Here is an 18,444-nt window from a genome sequence, read left to right as displayed (position 1 = left end):
GAAGTAGAAGCTTCTCCTTCTTCTTGGTCTGGTGTCATCGAATGTCGCTCTCCCTCAACCCTAGAGGTGGAGGCCTCTTCATCTTCATCATGTGCATGGAACAAAGAGTATACTTCCTCTTTGCCCTTTTCGTTACATTCTTTTGAAGATGAAGCTTCTTGGACTTCTTCTTTGGATGATGAACATCTCTCAACTTCCGAGTCCTCTTCTTCTTGGTCTTGATCCAATGAGTTGTCCTCTTTGGATTTCTCTTGATTTGGTACAGTGGAGGGAACCTCATGGATTTTAGCCAATTTTCTCCATAGCTCCTTGGCGTCTTCAAATTCTCCAATTCACTCCAAGATGTTGGTTGGCAATAGATTGACCAATAGTTTGGTCACTTTATCGTTGGCCTCGTATCTTTGGATTTACTCTTGGCTCCACTTGCTCTTCATGAGAATTTTCCTTTTGAATTTGTTGGAACTTCAAAGCCTTCCATTAGAGCAAACCGTTGCTCTATGCCCATCAGAAGAAAATTTTTTATCCTTGATTTCCAAGAATCGAAGCTAATCATCCTGAATGGTGGAGGCACCCTTGTGTCGAATCCAAGTCCATCTTGGAATTCCATCTTGAAGTTGAGCCTTTTGAAGTCTTTGACTTTGATGAACTTGCTTCAACTTCGTCTCCCTCTAGCTTGTTGCCCTTTCCGATGATGATTCAGGTGAAGAGCGACCTCGCTCTGATACCACTTGTTAGGGTCGATTTGTAGCTAGAGGGGGGGTGAATAGCTCATCGTGCTTCAGTTGCTTGCTTTGTGATGATGAAATGCAATGGAAATACACCCAAAGCACACTCACAACACTAACGCTAGTATTTACTTGGTATCAACCTCAAGAAGAGGTGACTAATCCAATAATCCGACCCTCATACACACATTTACTAAGAAAACTCTCCTTTTCGGTAACTACCGGAGGTGGATAAACCTCGTACAATCTCCTCACAACAAGATACACTCAAACAAAAAGAAAATACACAAGTGTATAAATAAAACCCTTTTCTTGCTTGCTCTTATCGATGTAGATCACCTCTTGACTCTTGGAAGTGCACCAGCACTTATCCCCAAGAAGCTTCAAGAACTAGCGGAAAGATCATCGGAGAGAATCCTGTGTGTCGGGGAAAGGCTCTACGGAGAAGAAGCTCGCCAACGGCTATATACTTTGCGCTTCTAGGGCTCCCAATCGATTGGACATGCTCCCAATCGATTGCCACGTTAGATCTATGTCATCCCAGCCATCCATCGCTTGCTACTTGTGCAAAGGTCATATCCCAATCTATCGTCTGATTGATTGGGGAGGCTTGAATTGATCAGTCAATCAATTCAGACTCCCTCACGTCCACGCGTGAGAGACAACCCCCAATCAATCGGTCGATCGATTGGCAGTGCCCAATCGATTGGGAAGCATTTTGTTTGTGCGATATAAGCTCCCAATTGATTGGTTGATCGATTGGGCCAGCCTTTATTGGCGCACACAGCCAATCGATCGATTAGACTATGGTCCAATCGACTGGTTGATCAATTGGCCTCCCTTTAACTTACTTAAATCAAGTCTAATATCTCAATTCCAACATCCGGTCAATCGTGACCTATTGGAACTCCTCGTGTCTAGCATCCGGTCAACCTTGACCTACTGGGACTTCTTCACCAAGTGTCCGGTCAATCCTTTGATCCACTTGGACTTTTCCCTTCGTGCCAAGTGTCCGGTCAACCTTGACCCACTTAGACTTACTGTCTCGTGCCAAGTGTCTGGTCTTCTATGACCTACTTGGACTTCCACCAGATGTCTGGTCACCCTTAACCCATCTGGATTTCCTCGTGCCAAGTATCTGGTCAATTCTTTGACCTACTTGGGCTTCTCAACACCAGGTGTCCGGTCAACCTTGACCCACCTGGATCTCCAGGTGCCTAGCTTCACTCACCAGGTCTCTCCATCTGTCTAGCTTCACTCACTAGGATTTTTCATCTGCTTGGTTTCACTTACCAGGACTTTCACCTAGCTTCACTCACTAGGGTTTTCACCTGGCTTTACTCACCAGGATTTTCCCACTGCCCAGCTTCACTCACCGGGACTTTCACCTGCCTAGCTTCACTCACTAAGTCTTTTGTAACGACCCAGCCCCTTGGCCCCTTGGGCAGCCCAACTGGCGACCCATTTGGCGGTCCCTTGGGTGGCCCAACTGGTGACCCCTTATGTCATCGACCGACAACCCTCGGCCGTGCCGTTACTCACTAGGTCTTCCCACCCCTGGCCAGTGAATTTTTGTCTTCCCCAGGATTCAAACTCTAGACCTCCAGGCTAAGTACTAGAGTTTATAAATCCTGGTAGCCAAGTGAGCGCCTGGAGGTCTAGAGTTCGAATCCTGGGAAAGCAAAAATCCACCGGCCAGAGGTGGGCGCCAAATGGGCCGTCAGTTGGGCTGCCCAAGGGGCCGGGTCGTTACAATAAAAAAAAAGAGAAGGTCGGCTGGAGAACTCCTTGCGTCGATGCTTGACGGGGCAGCGAAGTAGATGGGGACGCGGGAAGAGGAGAAAAACTCGGCACAGGGGAGGCGACTGGCGTCGTTTCTTGCGGCGGCGACGCTTTGCAGATCTAGGGCACGGCGAAGAGGTTCTTTGCGTCAGCGTTGGCGTGATGCTCGGGCACAGGGGAGGCCAGCGGCACTGCAGTGGTCGATGGTGCTAAAAAGGGGCAGAGGGAAAGGTTCGGGTGGAGAGGAGGGAAGGAGAAGAGAGTGATGCGAGGCTTCCCTTGGCTTTTGGGGTCTTGTATGCAGGGAGAAGAGGTCGCGTGCGGCGCCGGTTAGAAGCGGTTAGGACACGGGCGTGAGAGGAGGCTCAGCACGCGAGAAGTGGCGTCGGGTGAGAGCTTCGACAGGGGAGAAAGGAAACGAAGAAATAAAAGAAAAATAAAATAAAAAGAAATATAAATATAAACATTTCCTTGATTAAATGGGGTAGCCTAAACAGGCTTTCCCGGGGCCCAGTTTTTATCCCCGTAACCGAAGTCATATGGTCTCCGAAAAATTCCCAAAAAATTTCTACAAATTCCGAAAAATTCCCTTATCGTTATTCGCCATTTTTTTCGGTATTTTACATCTTTCACCTGGCTTCACTCACCAGGATTTCTCAATTTCCTAGCTTCACTCACAAGGTCTTTCACCTGGCTTCACTCACCAATATTTTCCAACTGCCTAGCTTCACTCACTAGGACTTTTACCTGCCTAACCTCCAGTTAGGACTTTCTCAGTCAAGTATCTTGTCAACTCTTTGGCCTACTTGACTCTTCTTCACATCTAACTAGTCAGTCCTTGACCAGAGGGGAATTGTATCAACAATCTCCCTAATCGGACGATTGCATCTGCAATCTTCATGTATTGTCAAATATTGAAACCTAAACATCAAGACTCAAGCTTGAGCCAACTTAAGCTTAGTCAACCTAGTCAACCTGACCGAGGGAATATTGCACCAACATGATGCACGGGCCCGTACAGCGGTCATTTCTCTGGGGGAGCTCGCGAATAGTCATACCCAGATGTCCACTGGGGTATGTATCTTACCTTTGGGTTTGCTTGTTTTTATCCGCTCGACCCTTATAATTCCCTGGTCATTGTAGTATTAGGTAGAGAGTCTGGTCATGCATGTGCCAAAGGTTCACATTTTTGGAGCACGAAGTCCAGCAGTTGCGCGCTCCGAGCGACTAATCAGTAGCTTTTAAGGTGCACATGGAGCAACTGATTGCTGAGGTCGCTCAACTAAGGGTTAATCTGCAAAAGAGAGCCGAGCTGCTGGAGGCAGAGAGAGGCAAGAGTGTCAAGCAGGCTTCGCAACAGACAATGCTCAATAAGCAGGCCAGTTCCTTCGAAGCGAAGATCCTTTCGGCCAATACCAGGAATCTCTGAGCCATCGAGGACCTAGAGATTAAGAATAAGGAGGCTCGGATCTTGGCTCAAAACTTGAAGGAGGCGATTACAGCTCTGGCTACTGAGCGGGAAAGCCGCTCGGATGAACAAGCAGCGATGCAAGACCAGCTCGCCGCTAAGGATGTCGAGCTGGCTACTTTAAAGGCTAAGCTGCAGACTATCCAAACAACCATGGAGGAGTATTGAGGCACTAAGTCAAACCAGTTCGAGACGCTAAAGCGAGACTACCTCCGCTAGGACCCGTTCAACGATCGGCTCACCGACCGAGCACCCCGTCTCTTCAACCTCGTCATTGATAGGATGCTCGACCAGCTGAAGGGCGGCGGCTATATTCCATCCACATTAACGAACAAGGTCATTAGTTGGGATAAGCTGATCGAGTCGCTGCCCGATGATGTGTTGGATTATCTGGAGTAAACCCACCTCTTGTCAAGTTTGCCTCTTTTTATGCTGCCCCTGGATATGTTGTAAAAATTTTCTAAGTGGTAATGCAAGATCGCTCATTCGGTGTACCTTTGTTCATTTGAATATGTCTATTCAAGCATCGCCACACATCGTCGTTCGACATTTCCTTGCTTTCTTGGTCTTCACATCTGTTCATGCATTGTCACTCGGCTCAAGTGGGACTACGAACCACTTATGTTTTACAAGAAATTTCTAAGTGTATTTCCATGTTCGTCTGATCTCCCATGTAACCAGTCGCTATCTTGCCCGAGCGATCACTGCAAAGTTGCCAACGGCTTTACTTTAGTGGAAACTGTTGCTTCTTCGGGCAGCACATTTCCTGGTTAGCCTTACTCTTGGCTTACATATTCGTCGTTTCTCTTCATTTGTCGTAGACTTAGTTTTAGAGCAACTGATCAGCCGTTATTCGCTGAGACTCGGGTTTATAGCCGCCGCTCGGCTATTGAAGGAATAGACTTGGGTTTAAAGTCGCCGCTCGACTGTTGACCAAGATTGGGGTTTAAGGTTGCCGCTCGACCGTTGAAATGCGTAGACAACAGTTTAAGGTTGTCACTCGACCGCTGACAAAGACCAAGGTTTAACGTCGTCACTCGACAGTTGGCGAAGACCGAGGTTTAACGTCGCTGCTCAACGGTTGGTGAAAATTGGGGTTTAACATCACCGCTCGACGGTTGGCGAAGACTAGGGTTTAAGGTGGTCGCTCGACGGTTGGCGAAGACCAGGGTTTAACGTCGCCACTCGACGGTTGGCAAAGACCGGGGTTTAATGTCACCGCTCGACAGTTGGTGAAGACTAGGGTTTAACATCACCGCTCGACGGTTGGTGAAGGTCAGGGTTTAATGTCGTCGCTCAACGGTTGGCGAAGATCAGGGTTCAATGTAGTCACTAAACAGCTGGCGAAGACTAGGGTTTAACGTCACTACTCGATGGTTAGTGAGGTCAGGGTTTAACATCGCTGCTAGAGGTTGGCGAAGACCAGGGTTTAATGTTGTCGCTCGATGGTTGGCATAAACTAGGGTTTAAGGTCGTCACTCGACCATTGGTGTAGACTAGGATTTAAGGTCACCGCTCGACGGTTGATTTGCATGGACAAGAGTTTATAGTCGCCACTTGACTTTTAACATGGCTGATTGGTACAAGAGTTTGGAATACTTGGGATTTTTATTCATTCTCTTCCTGCATCCATAAGACATGCACTTATACAAATACATCTGAATTTATCCACGCACCTCTCACCCGACCCTATATGATTGGAGATGATTCACACTCCAAGGTCGTTCGAGTTTTCTTCCTTCATTGTCCTACAGGTAGTAGGCTCTCGAGCTGAGCTTCTGCATGACCTTGTAAGGTCCCACCCACAAGGCTTCGAGCTTGGTGACATCATCGACTGGCTTTATTCTTTTCCACACCAGATCACCAACTTGAAAGGACCTCAGGATCACCCTCCGGTTGTAGTTGTTAGAGTGTATACTAAAAGTCTAACTTTTGTATAAACATATAAGAATCACATTAGTCAAATGCTTACATTTATGCTAAGTGTAGTTGTCCATTTAATTCGTATTGTAGATAATATGGTGTGAGGAGACACACAGAAGATCATGTTATCATATCCTTAAAAAATAAAAACAGTTGCTCACAACCAAGATGGAATGAGGCAAACCATTGGAGTGGTTGTAGTGTAATTAGGTATTAGTTTATCTTGACTAATAAATTACACTAGTATATTATGAGCGTATTGAGCAGGACCAATTGAGGTAGTATCTTTTTATACTGACTATATAAAAGAACAATACCTCTGTTATTATGGAAGTGTGTACTCTTAATCATGATATAATAACAAGCATATATACTTAGTATTTATTTCTTTGATTTATCAAAGGGTGTGATTTAGCTCGCTAAATCAATAGGCCCGATAAGTTGGAAAATAATATTATTTATATGGTGTATTGTTGATTATAGAATGAAACTGTATCCTAGTAATCTAGGTTGATGATGTCCCCTTGAGGAGCTCATAAGGATTGTCATGTAAACCCTGCAGATGGATTTAGTCCGACATGATGATAAGGTTGAGTGGTACTACTCTTGGAGCTAGATATTAATTAAGTGAGTTGTCAGTAACTCATTTAATTAGTGAACATTCAATATCTTAAACACAGGGAGACTAACACACTCATGATAAGAAGGAGTCCATATAGTAATATGGGATTGATGCGGTAGTGCAATAATAACTCTTTAGTGGAATGATATATTATTAATGAACTTGAGTTGGGTGTTCGGGGCGAACACGGGAAGCTCAAGCTCATCGGGAGACCAAAATCAATTTCTCCTCTCGGTCTCTATTGTAGCCTCTTATTTATAAAGTCTTATATCCACCCAAATCCAACTTCTTACCCACCTTAAGGTGGCCGGCCAAGCCAAGCTTGGAGCCCAAGGTAGGGCCGGCCAAACTAAAGTTAGATGGGTTCAAGTTGTGGTCGACCCTAGCTTGGAGCCCAAGCAAGGGTGGTCGACCACATTGAATTCAAAAGAAAGTTTTATTTTGTAAAATCTTTCCTTTTATAGAGATCCATTAAAAGGATTTAAAAGGATAATTTTAATATAAAACTTTCCTTTTTTAGATCGGTCATAAAAGGAAATAAAAGGAAGTTTTTATTTTAAACTTTCCTTTTATGTTGGTTTTAAAAGAGAGTTTTAAATTTTAAAATCTTTCCTTTTATAACTTTCTACAAAGGAATAAAAGAGAGATTTGAAATCTTTTCTTTTATAGCTTTCTAGTTTTATTTTGTTCTGTAATTGAGTACTTCAATTGCTATAAGAGGCTTCTCTGCCTGAAGAAGATTGTTTACTGAGCTCCAACTTCCTTGGATTAACAACCTCCCCGGTTGTAACCAAGTAACCCTTTCGTGCCTCGTTTCTTTCAGTCATTTATTTTATTTATGCAAGTGTTAGATTAATTAAGCTGTAAATTTGAGAAAGACTATTTTTATTTGTTAGGGTTATTCACCTCTCTCTCTAGCTGGTCGCCAATGGTCCTATAGATGGTTGCTCGGCAGACGCTGCTCAGGCGCTGCTGTGGGTTCGGTCGGCACCTCCCTTCTTTTGGCCGCTTGGGCTTCCTCCACATTTATGTATTCTGTTGCCTTCCTTTACAAGTGGTCAAAGTCCCTCAACGGCTTTTGAATGAGCAATCAGAAGAACTCCCCCTCAGTGAGCCCCTGGGTGAAGGCGTTCACCAGTATATCTGAGGAGACCGCTGGGATGTCCATGGCCACCTGGTTGAAGAGCTGTATGTAGGCCCTCAATGCTTCCCTAGGCCCTTGCTTCAAGGAGAATAAGTTGACACTTGTCTTCTAGTGGCAGCGGCTATTGGCGAAGTGGTGTAGAAATATCGCTCGAAAGTCCTTGAAGCTGTGAATGGATCCATTCGACAACCTCTTGAACCAACGCTGTGTTGATCTAGAGAGGGTGGTGAAGAAGACCAGACACTTCACCCCGTCGGTGTACTGATGAAGTGTGGCCGCATTGTCGAACTTGGCCAAGTGATTGTCCGGATCGTAGTTTCGTTGTATTCTCCGATCGCTAATGGGGTGTAGTGTCTTGATAGAGAGTCGCCCAAAATCCCCTATGAGTATTGTTAATTGATCCGATCGCGAGAATCATCGTCCCTGGGTTCCTTTCCTTTCCGTGCATCCCGATCGGGTGCGTCATCTGAGGAAGACCCCCGGTCCATGCCCCTTCGACCCCATTCCTTTGATGGAGTCCTGAATAGCGCTCGGTGGAAGGGGATTGGCGCATTGGGCGCCTCCCCATACATGTCGGTCGACTTATTGTTCTTTCCTCGAGTAGATATTTGGTCTGCTTGATCTCCGGGTTCAGCCTGATGACCCGCGGCTGATGCTGTTGGCTCCTGCATTTGGCGCTTAGCCAGCACCTGTTGTTGTTGTTGCTCCATTATTTTTGCCACTCGGACTTGTATCAACATGTCGATCTCCTCTTATGTCACCATCACCGTGGTGAATTATCTAACGTCCTCCATCTTCTCGTTCAGATGCAAGCTACATTCCCACAGACAACGCCAAAATGATCATATCCGAAAGCGAGAAGGTGGAAAGCTGGGGATGTGGCGACTTCGATGACCGACTGTAGACCTCTCTCCACTTTGCAAAACAAGTAACATCAATGTCGATCTAGGGAAGGGGTCCCCGATGTTGGCCTTCTGACGCTCAAGTCAATCATCGGAATAGTGGAAGAAAGTGGAGCAATAATAACCCTAGCGCAAACAGTGAATAACGCGTACCTCCGCCGATGATGGACCCCCTTTATATAGAGCCCTAGTGGGTGATGTGCACACTCCTCGAGGTATGAGCACATTCTCTAATATGTCATATAAAGGAACCTATCAGGAAAGTACCTCTGACACCATACCTTAACAGGGCATGCATATTCCTGATAAGATAGTAGATGCTTCCGCCGTACGATCCTTTTATCGACCATGCCTCATGTCAGCGACACTATCTCCCGGAAGGATATTGAGAGATACTACAAAGGTCCCGCTGTTGGTGCAGTTAGCATTAACCGTCTAACCCAGATTTTAATGAATGACAAAGTAGGTTAAGTTAGTTTCATTGTGATCTAACACTTTAACTAAGTGTGCAGGAGAAGCCCAGGCTGGTCAATGGGCTAACTAGATGTCTGGCACGAAGTCCAGCTAGGTGAACGAATCGACCTGATAGCTAGTACGAAGCCCAGACTAGTCGACGGGCTGACCGGATGTCTGACACGAAGTCCAGCTAGGTCGACGGGCTGACCTGATAGCTGGCACAAAGTCTAGATGGGTCGACGAGCTGACCAGACGTCTGGTAGGTAAGTTAAGGTAAGTCACTGGAGGGGAGTGACTTGGTGAGGATGTGTTCCCGGTTAGGGAACTTAGGCGTTGATCTAACTTAGAACTATTTCGAAACTCTAACTTGAGATCTTGACTAGATTCTGGTCTTGATAAGACGAAATCTAATTACTACTCTTCTTTTATTGTGCTAACTTCTGTTTTGCAGGGTAGTTTAAAATATTATTTTTGCCTCGGACTAACTCTTTCTTGCATGAGAAGGACATTCTGGAAAAAGGTGATCTGGGCGCCCAGAATATGTCCGGGCGCTCGGAATCGGTCCTGTTGGTTACTACTTGGAAAACCTAGAGGTTCCACTGTACAAAAATTTTGTACAAAGGTCTGAACCTTTTCCTAGCTACCATGTGTTCTTTTAAATTAAATTTTGGATCGCCTGCAGAACTTAACACGTTTGATCCAAAACTTAATCTATTTGTTATTTTAGATTTTGACTTGGATCTCCTGCGGAACTTAACACGTTCGACCCAAGTCACCTTAAGTTATTAATTTCATTAAATATTAATTTCCATAATTGGTTCCCAGTACTGACGTGGCGAGGCACATGACCTTCTTGGATATGAGAGCAACCACCACCGACTAGACAAAACCTTTTATGGAAAGCTAATATTTAATTTCCTAAAATAACTTTAGGTTAACCGAAAAGAACAATCAAATCACAAGGAAAAGAAAAACAAAAGAACACTATATCGAAAATAAATTCGAAACTCAAGAATCATATGCCTCTTGTATTTAGTATTATTTCCAAAAATAACTAGTATGATGCGGAAAGAAAAAATACTAGTTATACCTTTTAGAAAAACCTCTTGATCTTCTACCGTATTCCTCTTCTAACCTCGGACGTTGTGTGGGCAACGATCTTCCGAGATGAGAAACCACCAAAGCACCTTCTTCTCCTTTCTTCAAATTTCGGCCAAGCACAAAGCTTCCAAAAGATGAAGATCTTTTCCACCAACCAAGCTCCAAGGGATATAAGCTTTCTCTCCTTCTTCCTCAAGCTAGATCCGGCCACCAATTAAAACTCCATGAGCAAGAAGAGGTTCGGCCACAAAGAGAAGAAGGAAGGGCCGGCCACACCACCAAGGAAAAGAGGGAGAAAAATAGAATAGATTCGTTAGCCTTGAATCCTCCTCTACCCCCTCTTTTATAATCCTTGATCTTGGCAAATAAGGAAATTTTAATAAAAACTTCCTTAATTCTTTTGCCATTGAAAAGGAAAATTTATTTAATTAAAAATAATTTTCTTTCTCAATTTTATTTGGCCGGCCATATAAAAGCTACAAACAAGGAGAGTTTTAATTAATTAAAACTTCCTAATTTGTCTCCAGAAATTTATAAAAATTTCTCCAATAATTTTAATCCCTTTATAATTGGTTTATAAAAAGGAAATTTAATAAATTAAAATCTTTCTTTTAAACATGTGGATAAAAAGAAAGTTATCTCTAAAAATTAAAATCTCTTTTAATCTACAAATAAGGAAAGATATCAAATCTTTTCTTAATCTTTTGTAGAAACTTATAAAAGAGAATATTTAATTTTAAACTCTCTTTTAAATCATGAACATGGTTAAAAAGGAAAGTTTTCTTAAAATTTAAAATCTCCTTTAATCAACAAATAAAGAAAGATTTCAAATTTTAAACTCTCTTTTAAACATGTTAGATGATTTACAAATAAGGAAAGTTTTTACCAAAAATTAAAACCATCCTTTTAAACTACAAATAAGGAAAGAGATTAATCTCTTCTCTTAATCTTTTGTAGAAAGCTATAAAAGGAAATTTTTAAACTCTCTTTTAAAATCATGATATCCACATAAGAAATAATTTTAATAAAAATCCTTTTTAATATTCTAGTGGCCGGCCACCTAAGCTTGGGACCCAAGCTTTGGCCGGCCACCTACATGGATCATCCACTTGGTCTTGGCCGGCCCTAGCTTGGGTTCCAAGCTAGCTTGGCCGGCCCCATTGGATGGGTAAGAAGGTGGGTATGCGGTGGGTATAAATCTCTATATACTAGAGGCTACGATAGGGACCGAGAGGAGGAATTGGTTTTGGTCTCCCGATAAAATTAAGCATCTCGTGCTCGCCCCGAACACACAACTTAATTTTATCAATAATAATTCATTCCACTAGAGAATTATTATTGAACTACCGCACCAATCCCAAATTACATTTTGGGCTCCTTCTTATTATGAGTGTGTTAGTCTCCCTGTGTTTAAGATAACAAAAGTCCACTAATTAAGTAAGTTACTGACAACTCACTTAATTAATATCTAGCTCCAAGAGTAGTACCACTCAACTTCATCGTCATGTCGGACTAAGTCCACCTGCAGGGTTTAACATGACAATCCTTATGAGCTCCTCTTGGGGGCATTCTTAACCTAGATCACTAGGACATAGTTTCCTTCTATAATCAACAACACACACTATAAGTGATATCATTTCCCAACTTATCGGGCTTATTGATTCATCGAACTAAATCTCACTCATTGTTAAATTAAAGAAATAAATATCAAATATATGTGCTTGTTATTATATTAGGATTAAGAGCACACACTTCCATAATAACTGAGGTCTTTGTTTCTTTATAAAGTCAGTATAAAAGAAACGGCCTCTAATGGTCCTACTCAATACACTCTAAGTGTACTAGTGTAATTATATAGTTAAGATAAACTAGTATCTAATTACACTACGACCTTCCAATGGTTTGTTCCTTTCCATTATGGTCGTGAGCTACTGTTTATAATTTATAAGGTACTGATAACATGATCCTCTGTGTGTGACACCACACACCATGTTATCTACGATATAAATTAATTGAACAACTACATTTATCATAAATGTAGACATTTAACCAATGTGATTCTTATTTCTAGATAAATGTTTATACCAAAAGCTAGGCTTTTAGTATACACTCTAACAGGTCCGGGCGCCCGGAGGCAAAAATTTTATCATGTAGTCACAGGGAGCGTGCTGATTGGCTGGACCTACGTCACGGTCCGGCCGTCTGGAAGGGATCCGGGCATCCGGAGCATCCTATATAAGGATGTCTTGCCCCGAAGCAAAATACAACACACAACTACGTCTTCCAACGCTTGCTATACAGCGTTGTACTCCTGCGACACTGCGAAGCTTCTCCGACAATGTGCTACTTTCTTTTTCCTTAATTGTTGTGGGTATTTCATTTATTTAGCATTCCTGTACTTTAATTTTGTAATCATCTTTTCGAACTGCTGGTGGATTGCCCAACGAAAGCACTCGACGAGTGTGGGCTTTGGAGTAGGAGTCGACCAAGGCTCCGAACCAAGTAAATTGGTTCTTACTAGCATTGCTTTTATTCTTTTCCGCTGCGTTCTCTCTATGAACGTTTTTGATCGATATTCACTCCCCCCCTGTCTATCAACTTTCACGATCCAACACTCACTACTTGGCCAAGCAGGGTAGTCACTCGGCAGGAACTCTTCGACTCTGTTGATGGTCAAGTCCCGTTGCTTGGTTGAGCAGGTAGCCACTAGGCCGGGACCCCTCCGCTCTGTCGACCTTAGTTGCTCTTTCCTGCGGTGACTGTGTAGTAGCGTGACCTCCTCATTCGGACAAGCTCTCTGATCTCCTTGGTGTCCTGTTGCTCCACATTGAGCGTTAGATTATCTTATCATGTTATCCCGAGTTGGACGAGTGGTCCGCTCGGACATGTCTCCCGTCGGTCGGGTACTGGCTGTCCCGACTGGTCGTTACAATCATCCTCCGTTCGACCCTTTGACACCCTGATATTGACCACCTTGACTTTGACCTCTACCTTGACAGTTGACCCCGTGCTAGATGGACCTCCCTATATCACCGTGCCACTTATCTTGCTTGATATTATCTCTACCTCTTCCATGATTTGGATAATTACCCCGTCCTCTTCATTTAGATCCTCCTCTTCTTCTTCTACGATCTCTATTGGATCCTCCTCCTCTTTGACAAGAGTCAGTCGTGTTAAGAGTAACCTGACTCTTTGAAGCTTCTTCATTTACTAGTGTTTCTATCTTTGCTTCGATCCTGCCAATCTAACTTTCTATCATACCTTATAATTCCGTAATTTTTAGTAGTTTTGTATCATATGATTCTTGAATTGAGGTCGTCACATGATCATACTTCAATGGGATAATTCGAAGAACTTTCTCAATTACAACGTCATCTCTAATTTTATCTCCATATAATCTCATTTTATTGACAAGATCAGTAAGACGTGAACAATATTGCTCAACTATTTTAGTAGAGGTCATCTCACATTGATCGTATAACCTTCGTAGCGACTGCAACTTCAACTTTTGTGCTCGATCAACTCCTTTGTATGACAAGTTTAAGATGTCCCATACCTCCTTCGTCGTCTTGGCATGTATTTGCTATCATGTTAAAAATTGAATAATCTACTCCCTTATGAATTTGTCCAAACATGAGTTGATCTTGATGTTGAGAGTTTGCATCAGCTCCTTCTGAAAGACTTAGATCAATAAAACTCTAAAAATTTTGAGCTTTCAAATGTGTAGATATCATTATCTGTCAATAATTGTAATTGAGCTTCCCATCTAATTTGGAACTTGACCAAACAATATTAAAATTGTTTGTCATATTTTACCACTAGAAAAAAAAAAAATTGGTCTGGAAGGTTACTTAACTCTCATAGTAAACTGATAGCAATAATTAAATTAAAGAAAGGATAAAATAAACTTAAGTTATTGATATGTACCAAAAATATATTTAAACCTTATATTATACATGCCTTTATATAGAAGTAGGAATTAAAATCAACTTGTCCCCATGAGATGAGATAGGTAGATGGTCATTATATGGGTATTACCATCAAGAAATCTGAAGGTCAATTACTGACAATGAAATATTTTCTAGATCTAACCACTAGAATGATTTTGCATGATTTAATTAATATAATAGTATTGCATTATATACACAAAAAATGTGAGTGTATCCCATCATTAACTCTCTTTCCATTATAAATGGAAGATTGCAAGAATGCTTATATTCAAACCAGAATTATGAAAAGTCAAATACAACATCTTTCCTTGTATTATAATCAAGTAAATTTCTTAAACCAATAATTTTGGAATCGTCCATTTTGACTTTTGAATTTGATCATTAGATATTTATTCTTACTAAGTTGATATGATCTCATTTTAATATAAATTTATCTAATTTCATTCATTTGATTAATAAGATATTTTCATATCGAAGGACGTATTGCTAGATCAGATTTAAAAGAGCTCAATGCCTAAATTACAAAAAAAAAAAAAAAAAAAGTCATGGCAAGCTACCTATCATTGACTCTAATTTGACAGACTAGTAAAGGCGCTGGGTGAATGAACCATCTTTTATTATCATAATTATCATGAATTTATGCTAACAACCATATAAATTTATTTGAATTTAAAGTCAAACAAAAGAACTCAAAAAAAAAAAAAATTGGGTAGTATTTCAAAATATAAGTGGGGCTGTATTGCAAGGCCTTATGAAACAAAGATAAATCACGATACTAAATGATTTTCTAGATGGAAGAAACTTATTATTTAAGGAAATGAACATTAGGGGATTCAAACCTTGGCCTGCACTTGAGTATCAATTCAGCTAGCTATGTCCATGGGCTCTAATAGTGTGTCACACTTTCAGTGAGGAGGATGGTGCTAACCGGCTGGGCCGTTAGTAGGCCCACTATGTCAAGGAAATGGACTTGGGCAAAACCCGTAAGAAATTCCTTAAAAAATAATTTAAAATAAAAAACGATATATATTTGATATTTGATTTAGCAGCAGCTCATTTATATTCTATCAATAATATAAAATTTATAAAATAAATTGACTATTAGTAAGCTTCACTTTATTTATTACTTATTTATTATTATAGTTATTTAGTAAATAATACTAAATAAATTTATTTATTAAAGGTTCATTAATTATATATATAATTTTGATATTCTACGCCCAATACACACCTAAACAAATTTTTTATTTAATCTTTTTTTTAATACTATAACTCAACCTCTAAATCCTAAAGTCAAAAATTTATTGGAATAACCTGAAGCATATATATATATAAAAGAATTTGATTACCTGCGAACCTTGGGCTACGGACCTATCTAGACTGGACTCGGGACACCTGAAGTTAATCCAGGTGCCCGTAGGTAAAATAGTCCAGGCAACTGGAATGGACTCCTTCAGTATTATTATTATTATTATTTTATTTTGGGATATACTATATGTATTTAGGGTTTAAAATTTTAGGATTTAGGAGTTGGATTATTACGGGTTTGAGTCAATAAGATTTTCCCTCTATGGTTCAGGTTTTCCTTTTGGGTTATAGAGTTATAGATTAAAAATTTTAGATATTCACGGGGTGTATTATATGTTGCTGCAATCTTGCTCCAGGCATTGTTTACTTTTGATGTTTGATTAAATGAGTTTACGTTAGACAATATTAGTGATCTAACGTAAATGTTGAGTAAGCAAGTACGAAGAAAATTCCAAGTATGAAGACTTAGCAAGGAAAGTCCAAGAAGATAGTCTCAGCGGATGAGATTATGGGGCGTGGCTCTTAATGGTGAAATCCCGGAGGTGTGGCCTCTTGGCAAAAGAAGACTTATGCTCTATTTACTCTAAAGCACGGATAAGGAAAGGAAAGGAATCTATTTTGAAAAATTATCTTCGAAAGAAGAGAAAAGAAAGGGTGAAGAAATTCCTTCCTTTGCATGCTTGTTTATCTTGATATAGGAAGGTAGAAACATGCAACATAATTTTATAAATAAAAAGGGTACATGCATCATTTTTTTAGGTACATGGTGTAATTTTGTGAGTTAAAAGGGTGCATGTGTCATTTTTTTGGTATATAGTATAATTTTGTAAATGAAAAGGAGTACATGCATCATTTTTTTCCATCCGCTGCTTTCCATCAGATTTTGAGGTGATCGATTTTGGCTCCAAAACTATCCGTTGATGGATTGTGTTTCTTTTCCATCTGAAAATTTTAATGAAGTAAAGGATGAAAACTTTTTCACTGCAAAACTTTTCCTTAATTTTAGTTTCTGCTTTCCCAAGTAAACTGACCATTAGCATGACGAAGCCGAAGGAAGCACTTGAAGGCAAGCGCAAGGATGAGGAGCCGTGGACCTGGAAGCATCCTAAGGCGCAAGACTGATGGAAGATACTTGAAGGTATAAGTGTAGGCTAAGGGAATGATTCAAGTGTGAAACTAACTGCTGTATTATCAGTTTATGAGGTATCAGTCGACTAGTAGTTGTACCAGTCGACTGATACCATATCAAAAACTGAACAGAGAGTTACGGCCAACTACCAGTCCTAGTACAGGTACCAGTCAACTGGTAAGTGACTATTACAAGGTGACAGTAGAAAATCTCACAAAATCTTAAGTGGCGTTGAAGCCCATCAGTCGACTGATGAATACACCAGTCGACTAATGAATACATCAGTCGATTGATGTCGGAAAAATATAAAAGCTATTCTTGAAGCTTGGAAACATTTACTTTTACTACTCTAATCAAAAGGCTCTCCAAGTGATCTCCAAATTGATAGATTCTCAATCTCTTCCTCCAAAGCTTATCTTTCATCTTATAAGAGGGAGAGATCATCTTGTAAAGGTTTCTCCACCTTCATTCTTGTTTCGAAAAGGAGAAAATCATAGTGAAGCTTGATCGTGTATGTGTGCGCACCTTGGATTAGTCATCTCAAGTAGGTGAAGACCAAGTAAATCGAGGAGTTAACATCGCTTTCTTATTACTTCATTATTTCATTATTTCATTTCCATTTTTCTTGCTTCTGCTAACAATTTGTAGGTAAAAATTGAAGAGAAACTATTCACTCCCCTCTAATCAGACACAAAGGTCCTAACATTATATGTATTTAGGGTTTATAATTTTAGAATTTAGGGGTTGGATTATAATAGATTTAAGCTAATAAGATTTTTCTTTGGGATTCAGGCTTCTCTTTTGGATTATAGTATTCAAGATAGATAATTTTAGGTGTTCAAGGGGTATAATATTAGATATTTAAGGAGATTTTAGAGAAATTTTTATTTTTAAAAATTAAAAAAAATTGAGGCCCTGGATTTATAAAAAATTGATTCGAGACGTCCGGATTAATTCCAAGCGCCCCAAAAAGCCTATATATATATAGTATTATGCACACAAAAATTCTCTATGCACATGGTGTATAAAATAAGGTGTGTATGATATCAAAACTATAAGTACTCTATGATAGTTTTGATGTGATCAATCAAGTTAAGTTAAGTCCTGTTATGTTTTGATATCCTTGTGTCTAAATGTGCAGGAACTTAGGAGCACAAGAAGTCGAGCGAAATATACAGCTAGCGAGAAGGACGGCACGAGAGAGAGTCGGCAGGCTCGATGCGTCCGAGGGACAAGGTGCTACCGAAGAATACGCTGGGGAACGAAAAGGAAACGTGCGGTAGTTCCGAGGGACGAGAAGTCGAAGCAGAAGACTGCTCGAGAAGGTTGAAAAATGGGTTCAGGTGAGGCCTATTCCAAATGGTTGAAATCACTCAAGCGAGCGGAGCTGGAGCAGAAGACCCGGACAAAAAGTCAACCGGAGGTTGATTGTGCTCCGGGAGCCCGGAGCTATTCCGAGCGCCCGGACCGCCCGAACCTAGGGCGCCCTAGGCTCGCGCCCTGATCGAGTTGATTCAGCCTAGTCCAAGCTCCCGGATCAAAAAAAACTTATCGAAACGCGCACTGTCGTGATCCGATGCGCGCAGATAAAATTCTATCCACGTTTAGACGCCTGGAACTCTTCTAAGCGCCCTGATCAGGGCTATAAATACAGCACTGATCCCAGAAGCTAAATACAACACTTGAAAATAATCCTATTTGAGTTTAGCTTTGTAATTGTGTACTTTGACTATTGTAAGATACTTCTCCACCTGAATGAGACTTTAGTGGACTTTCAACGTCTTGAATTAGTAATCTTCTAATTAAAAACCAAGTAAAACCTCTATGTCTCTTTCTCTTTCTAATTAGTTTTTTAATTCTTTTTATGCAAGTATTTTTTTACCAATCAATTTACCCCGTCTTAACAACCTATAAGGGATCAACAAATACTATAT

The sequence above is a fragment of the Zingiber officinale genome, chromosome 9B, assembly GCF_018446385.1.
Source record: "Zingiber officinale cultivar Zhangliang chromosome 9B, Zo_v1.1, whole genome shotgun sequence".
NCBI lineage: Eukaryota > Viridiplantae > Streptophyta > Magnoliopsida > Zingiberales > Zingiberaceae > Zingiber > Zingiber officinale.
Note: the sequence above shows the minus strand (reverse complement) of the source record.